This window comes from Dendrobates tinctorius, unplaced genomic scaffold, assembly GCF_039654945.1.
Source record: "Dendrobates tinctorius isolate UK_male_01 unplaced genomic scaffold, ASM3965494v1 ptg000223l, whole genome shotgun sequence".
NCBI classification, from domain to species: domain Eukaryota; kingdom Metazoa; phylum Chordata; class Amphibia; order Anura; family Dendrobatidae; genus Dendrobates; species Dendrobates tinctorius.
Window position 1 is genome coordinate 21,533,696 of NW_027361890.1, and position 10,813 is coordinate 21,544,508.

The 10,813-nt window shown below is 46.6% G+C and overlaps 1 long non-coding RNA gene across 1 annotated transcript; it reads left to right on the forward strand.

Moving 5' to 3' along the window:
• Positions 1–8,176: 8,176 nt before the first annotated feature.
• LOC141059123 (uncharacterized) lies at positions 8,177–10,356 on the forward strand. The gene is made up of 3 exons (XR_012222386.1): positions 8,177–8,734; positions 8,812–9,267; positions 9,381–10,356. It is a non-coding gene; the product is annotated as an uncharacterized lncRNA (long non-coding RNA).
• The last annotated feature ends 457 nt before the right edge of the window (positions 10,357–10,813 follow it).

Sequence of the window (10,813 nt, forward strand, 5' to 3'; positions counted from 1 at the left end):
ATGAAATACAATCCGAAGGAAACGACGCACCTCTCACTCGTACTGTGCACCGAAATATGTTGCGCCCCTGTGCCCCCGGGGCCTCAACATTACAGTATCCCGGGCTTCCCCGTCTAACGCCATCAGGGCCACCTCTGCTTCTAGGCCAGGGGCAAGCGGATGCATCCTAAATAACCCACGCATACGCTCCGTCCAATTCCACGGCATCGTACTGCTGCCGGACAACCTGGGTAGATTACTTAGCATAGCCCCCAAAAACATACTGGGTGGGGGGCCTTCGTTGTCCGCGCTCGGAGACTGCATCCTGCTGACTACGCCAAATGTGGGGTTTGCAGGTACGCAGGATGCAGTGACGAGTCGCGAGACAGTTAGGTGCTTTTTATATTAATGTTTAAAAGGCTAGAGGGAACTCTCCTCAGTCACGGCCTGACCAACAAAAGGGGTAACACGGATTGCCATCGCAGGGGCTCTATACAAGCAAACACAAATGCGTAGAACACGACTACTTCCGGCAACAGCCGGTCACTATAGGGCCGCGGTATGGCCGACTACGGGTCCTTAATTATAAAGTCAACTTAGCCGTCCAGACGTCCCTCGCCATTCGGGTTGGTGGTCTTTCGGCATAGTAGTTGCTGGGCCCAGTTGCTGAGGCGATGACGAAGACTCGCTGATGACACTGGAGCCCCACAGGCTCCGGCGTAGTCCTTGGACGGTTGGGCCGCAGCCCCTGGACTGGGGCAAGCGGCCGCGATGTGTGATGGCGAATGACAGGCCTCCTGCGCAGCTAACGGCTGCGACGGGGAGTTCACGGTCAGCAGAGGCCCGGCCCCTGCTGCGGACCGGAGCGGGACAGAGGTGGCTGCCGGTGGTACTGTACTTGCCGCAGCCACTGGTGAGAACAGGGCGGCTGCAGGTGGTCGGGAACAGGCCGCAGCCGCGAGCTGGAGCGAGACGGCAGCGGCCGCAGGTGACCGCGGGTAGGCCGCAACCGCGGGCTGAGGGGAGGTGGCAGCTGCCGCGGGTTGAACTGGGGCCTGGCTGTGGGCTGGAGCGGGGCAGCAAGTCCTGGATATTCGTCTCGGTACCGTCCCTCTGGAGTCCTCGGTGAGCGTCCTCCCTGGCACTGGTGAGTCGCTCTCGCTTTCAGCCGCTCCCACGGTCTCCTGCTGACTCATCATCCTGGGAATTCCCCACCTCCTTTATATTGGTCCCTCCCCCAGCCCATCTGTCTGTCACAACGGTCCGTCCCCGAAATCTGTCCCCCGGGGACAGTTTCCCCCAGAACCTAGATGACGGCTCCCTTGGTTCCGGCCCGGACACTCGACGGGGGCCGTTCCTCCCACACTGCGTCCGATTTTCAGTTTAAGTCAGTGTTTGAAATGGTGTTTAATCCAATTGAATTTAGATTATGAAAGGATCACTTCTCACTCCTTTCGTATTGGGGCTGCGACGGTCGCAGCCAAGTTGGGCTTGAGTATCCAAAAAATTCAGGACTTAGGGAGGTGGAAGTCTGAATGTGTGTTGCTTTATATAAGACCTAACCTGTTAAGTGTTTATTTTCTTTTTGATGTTCTTTAGGCCAGAGGAGTATTTGGATTTTGGGACACTCGTACATCGGGCTCAGGTGAGAGATGCCCGAAGAGTTTACTCAGAGTCTCTTTCGTGTGATCTGTCACAGGTGTCAGTGGTACGGTATGGAATGTGATGGGAGGATTTGGTTCTTATTGTTAAGAAACTTTCTTTCTTTTACCCTTCTCCTGATTTACTCATAATCCTTTTTGAAATCTTTTTAACTTAACTGTTGTATTGTTTTTTCGGAGATCGTTCCGAGACTTTTTTTTGAAAACCGTTACTACAAAATTTATGGAAAAAATCTGGAGAAGGGTCAATAAGGCATTGGAAAGGTTATGAAGGATGTGGGTGATGGTTCATACCGGCACGTGGTCCTTTGAAGGTTTCCTGGACGGCCTGTATAGACAGGATGGGGGTCAATTATCGGTTGTCGGTTTAAACATTTTTAATTTGGGTTTTCAAAATATTTTGGAGAAAATGGCTGTGGCGTTTTGGGGTGGGGACCTAGCATATTCTATGCTAGTCCGTTTGGAAAAATCCCTCAACGTGCTTGGGGGGATTCTGGTTATGGTATATGGTAATTTAAAGTTGGTGGACTGGTATTTAATTTAAGTATGGATTAAAAGTGTTATTTAAGGTCATTTATTTATTCATGGTTATTAAAAATTTTGGTAACCCTTAATAAAAATGCCACGGCCATTTTATGCCAAAGAAATGTCAATGTGTGTTTATTTCAGGTTAATTAAAATTCAGTAGTTCATGTAGGTTTTGTGCTACCATGTGCCGGGATAGATGGAGCTCAGCGTACGTAGGACAATGGTGTAATTATGTACGCTGTGACCACAGGATTTATACAAACATTGATGTCAAATTATACAGGTCAAACATGCAAAAAAGCAGTCACCAAATAAATTGTAATATAAAAAAACTTACAATGATGTATATGTCCCATGCAGATCATGCAGCCAGGTATAATACACATGTGAAATTAAAAAGTAATGCGGCAGTTAATAATGCCGGGTATCAGTAACTATGGGTCTCCATAGAAAAACCTTTCAGTGGAGCAGTGTTCAAGTTTTTTTTTTTACCTTTCATCTATAGTCATCACTACAGTAATTGCACCCTTCTCCTAGGTGTAATTGGGTCCCCTCAGATGTAAGGCTCTAGAAAAAGGTGCCATATTTTCATCTTTGGTAGTTCCATCCATAAGGTGAAATTTGAATCATTAGCTATTGTCTGCCACTAGATGTCCCTCTGAGCCTTTACTAGCATATTACACTGTTGCATAAAATGCTGTATACCAGACTCCAAAAACTTTTACGTCTTTTTAGTGGATGTTTAGGACTGAGTCCACCAGATAGCGTACTCACCCTCATTATTGGATACTTGGAGCGCTATTCAACCCTTTGCCATTTTTACATGTTTGATTTTGTAGGCGGTACTATGCATTGCCAGCGCTTTGCCTGACAGTCCTATAGACAACCAGACAGTGCTCAGTGGCAGTGGTGTACTGCTAATAGCAACATACCACACGGCCACTATGGGGACTAAGAGTTCGGTGGGCCCAGTGCTAGCGTCGGGATCTTCCCCCTCCTGGATACAGATGCCGTTGAAAGCAATAATGTAACAGGGATCCAATCCTCCTCTATTGTGCACACTGTGCATCTGAGCTCTAATATCTCAGCGCAGAGGGCGCTAGGATGTAACTACATTGTGCCTGTTGTGCAGAGATTTAGATTGTGCCCTGCAGAGACTGGAGCAATGGGGAACGTGGAGAGGTGAGTATATATTTTTCAAATCAATAAGTGCTTTGTGGGGCTGCTATTCTGTTTGGATGGCTATGTGGGTGCCAATTATACTGTTTGGAGGGCTATGTGGGAGCCACTTTACTATTTGGAGGGCTATGTGGGGGCCATTATATGATTTGGAGGTCTGTGTGGGTGCCATCAAACTGTGTGGTAGCCATTTCACTGTTTGGAGGGCTATGTCAGGGTCATTATATTGTGTGGAGTCAATTATATTCTTTGGAGGGCTGTGTAGGGGCCAATTATACTGCATGAAGGGCTTTGTGGAGTCCAATTATACTGTTTGGAGAGCTATGTGGGCAGGGCCACCATCAGGGCATTACTGCCCTTACTGCTGCATGGGGCCCGTGAGCAGCAGTACAGAAGGGGGCCCGCACTTATTGGGCTCCAAGTGCTGTGTGCTGCGGGCCTGCGGTGCTAACCTTGACGGCTGCACAGCTCCTGCTCCCTCTGTGTTCTCTGTCAGGTGACGGTGCATCTGAACAAAGGATCTGAATAATAATAATAATCTTTATTTATAGAGGGCCAACATATTCCGCAGCGCTTTACAGTTTAACAGTTTCAAAACACAAGTCATAAGTAACAACGTTAACAATACAATAATTAAAGCAAAATAAGACGACCCTGCTCGTGAGAGCTTACAATCTACAATGAGGTGGGGGAGCTACAGAGTACAGGTGTGTATTTACAATTGTGTATTTACAATGAAGGTCCAGCCATCTTGAGGGAGTGTAGGATGGATGGAGATAGTGAATGGGCTACACACGCACACTTACACATAGAATAACTTTGATTAGTGAACGTGATAGGCCGCTCTGAACAAGTGTGTTTTGAGGGAGCGCCTAAAACTATGCAAATTGTGGATAGTCCTGATTTCTTGGGGTAGAGCATTCCAGAGGATAGGAGCAGCATGAGAGAAGTCTTGGAGTCGGGAGTGGGTGGTACGGATTAGTTCAGAGGTTAGTCGAAAGTCGTTTGCAGAGCGCAGCGATCGGCTAGGCCGATAGACAGAAATGAGGGAAGAGATGTAAGGGGGTGCCGCAGTGTGGAGAGCTTTGTGGGTGAGAACAAGTACTTTGAATTGGATCCTATAATGAATGGGCAGCCGATGTAAGGACAGGCGAAGAGCAGACGCGTCCGAGTACCGATTAGCCAGATGGACGATCCTGGCTGCTGCATTAAGTATGGACTGGAGAGGGGATAGTTGAGTGACGGGGAGACCATTATTAGAGCGTTGCAGTAATCCAGGCGGGAGTGGATCAATGCAACAGTGAGGGTTTTTGTTGTTTCCATAGTGAGAAAAGGGCGGATTCTAGAGATGTTCTTTAGGTGTAAGTGGCAAGAGCGGGCAAGAGATTGTATATGGGATGTGAAGGAGAGATTGGTGTCAAACATAACACCCAGACAGCGCGCCTGCTGCCGGGGTGTTATTGTGATACCACCCACGGAGAGGGAAATGTCAGATTTAGGGAGGTTAGTAGACGGCGGGAGGAGAAGAAGTTCAGTTTTAGAGAGGTTGAGTTTTAGATAGAGAGTGGACATTATATTGGAGACAGCGGACAGACAGTCACTGATGTTCTGTAGTACAGAGGGGGTAAGGTCGGGGAATGACGTGTACAGTTGTGTCATCAGCATAAAGATGGTACTGAAAGCAAAATCTGCTGATGGTCTGTCCAATTGGGGCCGTGCAGAGAGAAAAAAGAAAGGGGGCCAAGGACTGAGCCCTGAGGTACCCCAACAGCAAGAGGAAGAGGAGATGACGTGGGGCCAGAGAACAAAACACTGAAGGAGCGGTCAGAGAGATAGGAAGAGAACCAGGAGAGTGCAGTGTCCTTAATGCCTAGTGACTGGAGCCTAGAGAGTAGGAGATGGTGATCAACAGTATCGAAAGCTGCAGATAGGTTAAGAAGAATGAGCAGAGAGTGGTCACCGTTACGTTTTGCTGTCAGAAGGTCATAGGTCGAATGTAGGGGGCGGAAGCCGGACTGTGAAGGGTCTAGAAGGGAGTGAGTGTAGAGGTAACGGGTAAGGCGGGAGTAAACTAGGCGTTTCAAAAGTTTAGAGATGAATGGGAGATTGGAGACTGGTCTGTAGTTGTTTGTGCAGGATGGGTCGAGAGCGGGTTTCTTTAGTAATGGAGTAACAATGGCGTGTTTGAAGGAGGATGGGAAAATGCCCGAGGAGAGATTAAAGATTGTAGTTAGGTGGGTTGTGACGACTGGAGAAAGAGACTGGAGGAGATGTGAGGGCATGGGGTCGATAGTGTATGTAGTCGGACGAGAAGAAGAGAGGAGTCTGGAGACTTCTTCTTCTGTGATGGGATCAAATGTGGAAAGTGAGCCAGGGGAGATGCAGGAAGGGATGGGAGTCACAGCTCTTGGTGGTTGGGAGCAGATTTCTTGACCGATATTATCTATTTTTTCTGTAAAGTAGGAGGCCAGGTCATCAGCACAAATGTCTGTGATAGGGGCTTGTGCTTTTGGCCTGAGGAGGGAGTGAAAAGTGTCAAAAAGTTTCTTGGGGTTGTTGGCTAGTGAGGAGATCAGGGTGGTGAAGAAGGTCTGTTTGGCGAGGTGAAGGGCAGCGTTATAGGTTCTTAACATAAATTTGATGTGGATGAAGTCTTCTGGTGTGCGGGCTTTTCTCCATAGGCGTTCAGCACTCCTAGAGCATCGCTGGAGAAGCTAAGTTTACGATGTGAGCCAGGGCTGTTTTACTCTGTGTTTGGAGGTTCTGAACGTGAGGGGAGCTACTTGGTCAAGGGTGCTTCTAATAGTGTCATTGTAGTGATGACAACCTGATAAGGACAGGAAAAAGAGGAGATTGGGGACAGTGATGAGTGTAGGGAATCTGAAAGTGTCTGAGGGTTAATAGCTTTTAGATTTCTGACTGTGTGGTAGGTAGGAGTGAGCTGGGGTGTGCGAGGATTTGTGAGCATGAAGGAGAGAATGTTGTGGTCAGAGAGTGGAAGCGGTGCGCTATTTAGGTGGGAGATTGAACAGAGGCGGCCGAAGACCAGATCATTGGTGTTACCGTCCTTGTGTGTCTCAGAGGTTGAAAGCTGTGAGAGGCCTAGAGAGGTGGTTAGTGATAAAAGCTGGGATGCAGATGTGGAAGTAGGGCTGTTAATGGGGATGTTGTAGTCTCCCAGGATGAGGGTTGGAAGTTCTGAGGACATGAAGTGCGGCAGCCAGGCTGAAAAGTGGTCAAGGAAGTGGGTGGGTGAGCCTGGGAGCCGGTATATGACCGCTACCGTGAGGGAGAGGAGACGGAAGAGCCTGATGGTGTGGACCTCAAAAGAAGGGAATAAGAGTGATGGAACTGGGGGGATGACCTGGAAAGTGCATTGTGGGGACAGGAGTATGCCGACTCCACCACCATGTCTGTTTGTGGGTCTCGGGGAGTGAGAGAATTGTAAGCCACCGTAGGAAATGGCAGCAGGAGCGACAGGGTCAGAATCCTGAATCCAGGTTTCAGTGAGGGCCAACAGATTAAGAGAGTTGTTCAGAAAGTAGTTGTGTAGGAAAGGAAGCTTGTTACAAGCAGACCGTGGATTCCAGAGGGCACAATTAAAAGATGGCGATGAGGGAGTGCAAGTAATATTGATAAGATTATTATGGTTTCGATATGAGGTAGGGTAGGTGTTGAGGTTGGGGGATGGTGGACCAGGGTAGGGGGAGATGTCCCCTGAAATCAGTAGGAGTAGGAAGATAAAGAGTAAATAGTAGTTGGAATTGTAAGTAGTTTTTTTCTGCGATGTGTTTGGGCAAGATGGGCTGAGGTTTCTCAGGAAGGTGAGGAGTGCATGGGAGCTGTACAGTACATGAGAAAGGGAAGTATAGAGGGGCTGATGTGTATGAGTCGTGATGGAGGGGGGATAGGGTGGTGAATGTGGATGGCAAGGGAACACAGGAGGATAAAAATAAAGCACATGGTTAAAGGTGTGGGTATACGTGTAATACCTAGACCAGGTCACTTTAGGTGTGGGTATACGTGCAATACCTAGACCAGGTCACTTTAGGTGTGGGTATACGTGCAATACCTAGACCAGGTCACTTTAGGTGTGGGTATACGTGCAATACCTAAACCAGGTCACTTTAAGTGTGGGTATACGTGCAATACCTAAACCAGGTCACTTTAAGTGTGGGTATACGTGCAATACCTAAACCAGGTCACTTTAAGTGTGGGTATACGTGCAGTACCTAAACCAGGTCACTTTAAGTGTGGGTATATGTGCAATACCTAAACCAGGTCACTTTAAGTGTGGGTATACGTGTAATACCTAAACCAGGTCACTTTAAGTGTGGAATACTGTATGCTCACTGATAGATTCTCAGTTAACTCTGCAGCAGGGAATAACACACATGCAATACCAAAACCAGGCCACTTTAAGTGTGGGTATCATTGTAAAACCAGGTCACTTTAAGTGTGGGTATACCTGCAATACCAAAACCAGGTCACTTTGAAAGTGTGGGTATACATACAATACCAAGGTTTTTTGTTTTAAAGGGGAACACGAGGTGTAGGGTTGGGAAGGTTGCGCATTGCGCATATCAACATTCAATGTTAATCGTTAAATTAAACAGGAGGGGGAAACATTCAATTAGTTAATATTTTTCTGTGTTTTTGGCATAAATTTATTTGGGGTGCTTTTTCAATCAAAATATATCTGAACATACCTTTTTTTTTTGTTATTATATTTTGCATAGTAGCATTACAAGTGTGTTTATACTTGCAGATCCGTTCAGGAAGCACCGCCAGCAAGGCCGCAGCAGATACAAGCCAGCCAGGCCGCAGCAGAGACCTCTGAAAACACTTCAATTTTCCCAGTAAGTATAAGGCCTGAAAGCTTTTTTATCCTTTATATAGTAGCTTGACTAGAGTCTTTTTATACTTGCAGATCCGTTCAGGAAGCACTGCCAGCAAGGCCACAGCAGTTTCTTTATAATGTCTTCTTCTGGGAGCCCCTCTCACAGCATCAGCGAACTGAGGTAATATAAATTTTTTTTTTACTCTTATTTTACACTTTTTTTTTAACCCTATATGCATGTATTATGTTTTCACAGGAAGCCGAATCTTGGGAGCTTCCAGGAGGAGACATGCAGGGTGGAGAAATGCAAGGAGGGGGCGCGCAGAGTGTAAGTTTAGCAGACACAAATACTGACATACATAATGCTACACCCAACACAAACATTCATCACAGCACACACAATAACTACGCATCTATCCAAGCACATAATCATGTTTTTTTTTTATAGTCTTTTTTTTTATAGTCTTCACAATCCGGTGCCCGCACTAGAGCGACTCCCAGGACATCCCAGCGTTGTCGAAGTGATGCTTCCGGCGGTCAGCGAACAGTAAGTAACACTTTATTTGGGTAATTGATTAATGAACCTCATGTGTCTGAATTTAATATTCCATTTTTTTTTCACAGGTTTCACAGCGTGCTCCCAACAGACCATTTGAAGAGGGGATCATAGATGTGGACACCCTCATCGAGGCTGTGCAACAGCAGGAGCCGCTGTGGGACATGGCGGACCGCCACCATGCCGACCGACCAACCACCCGATGGCTTTGGGATGAAGTCTGCTTTGAGGTTATAGAGAACTAGGAGGAGCTCGATGCGAGGGACAAGGATTTAGTGCGTAAGTATTCCAATTTCAGTAAGTCATATTACAGCATGTGAAGTGTTGAATATTAACTATTTTGTTTGTTTTTTTTGCTTCACAGGTGACAGGGTTATCATACGGTGGCGGTCACTCAGGGATCGCTTCAAGAGGGACTTCAACAAGGAGATGCAGGCCCCGAGTGTATCGAGAGGACGCAGGAGCAGCCAGTATAAACTCTACAGAGCCCTGTTGTTCCTCCGGTTGACGATGGTGAGCAGAAGGTAAATATTCCACACACCATTTCTGTAGTACAAATGTTTACATGTTTAACCTAATTTTTTTTTCAGCAAGGTCAATGAAATATCAATAATATATATTTTTTTCTCTTTTATAGCACCATCTGCAGCACTTGGGAGCCTGCTTCTGAGTTGCCTCCCTCTGGAGGGATCCCTTCGGAGACCGCCACCGGGGACCACATCGAGGTATCCGACCCCTCTATACCTTCCCTCTTGTGTCATCCCTCTGTCCCATCCACCAGCACTTGAACAGCAGGGCAGACTTCATCACATGAAGCTGCAGGTGACGATTTACAGTACCCTTTACTCCACCCCTCTGACACTGCCGCAACATCTCGACCAACTTTTGGTTCAGGACGGCAGAGTCTGAGAGGTCAGGAAAGGATGTTTTTCTCTGACTGTTTGAATCTGAATCCATCCATCCAGAATGCATTCCGACTTTTAGGGCAACAGATAACTTCTGGGTTGAACATGATAATCAAAATATCATGGAACTCAGAAGTTATATGGAGAGGATGAATACTGAGTCAAACCAAGCGCCGAGACATATTTTTTTTTCAATCAGTTGTCCGGCACATGGAAGATTTAAATCCTCACCTGCAGATGAATGTGATGCAAAGCTGTCACAATGCTCTAGTGACTGCAATCTCCCAGGACTCCAAACCTACCCATGCACCTATTCCATCACCTTCTCATTCCACCGTCCATCCTACCACCGTCCATCCTACCACCGTCCATCCTACCACCGTCCATCCTACCACCGTCTATCCTCCCACCACTCCTTCTCTTTTCTCGAGTTCCCCATTCCATTCTTCCCAGTACCTTCCTTCCCCATTGCATTATACCCCAATGACCTCACCGTACCCACCCCCAGCCACACCTTCAATGTTCCCACAAACTTCCTCTGTCCATCAACTCCCGTCCCATTCCTCATGTTTTAAACCCCCCTTCCACTTCTGATCCTCACCAACTCAGTTCCCAGTCCCCCCCCCCCTCGATGTGGTCAGCCTTGTTAACTCCTCCAATGATATCTCCACCCAACAATACCGGCATCTGTAACTAATTTTTTAAAAATTGTTAAAAAAAATTAATTATTTTTTGGTTCAAAAGAATTTTATTGTGTCGTTTAATTTTTTTCTTTAGTGTTGTTAAAAAAAACACTGGTGGTGTCTCCCTCTGAAATACACAACATTTTTAGGTAAAGGTTCAAAAAGGTTCAAGTACAGGTAATACACAACACTTTTCGGTAAAGGTACAAAAAGGTTCAAGGTACACCGGTGGTGTACAGGTAATACACAACACTTTTCGGTAAAGGTACAAAAAGGTTCAAGGTACACCGGTGGTGTACAGGTAATACACAACACTTTTCGGTAAAGGTACAAAAAGGTTCAAGGTACACCGGTGGTGTACAGGTAATACACAACACTTTTTTACACAAAATTGGTGTAAAGGTACCAAAACTCTGAAACAAAAAAAGGAAAATTTACAAAAGTTTTTGTTATACAAAAAAGCAACCTTGGTATAAAATTAA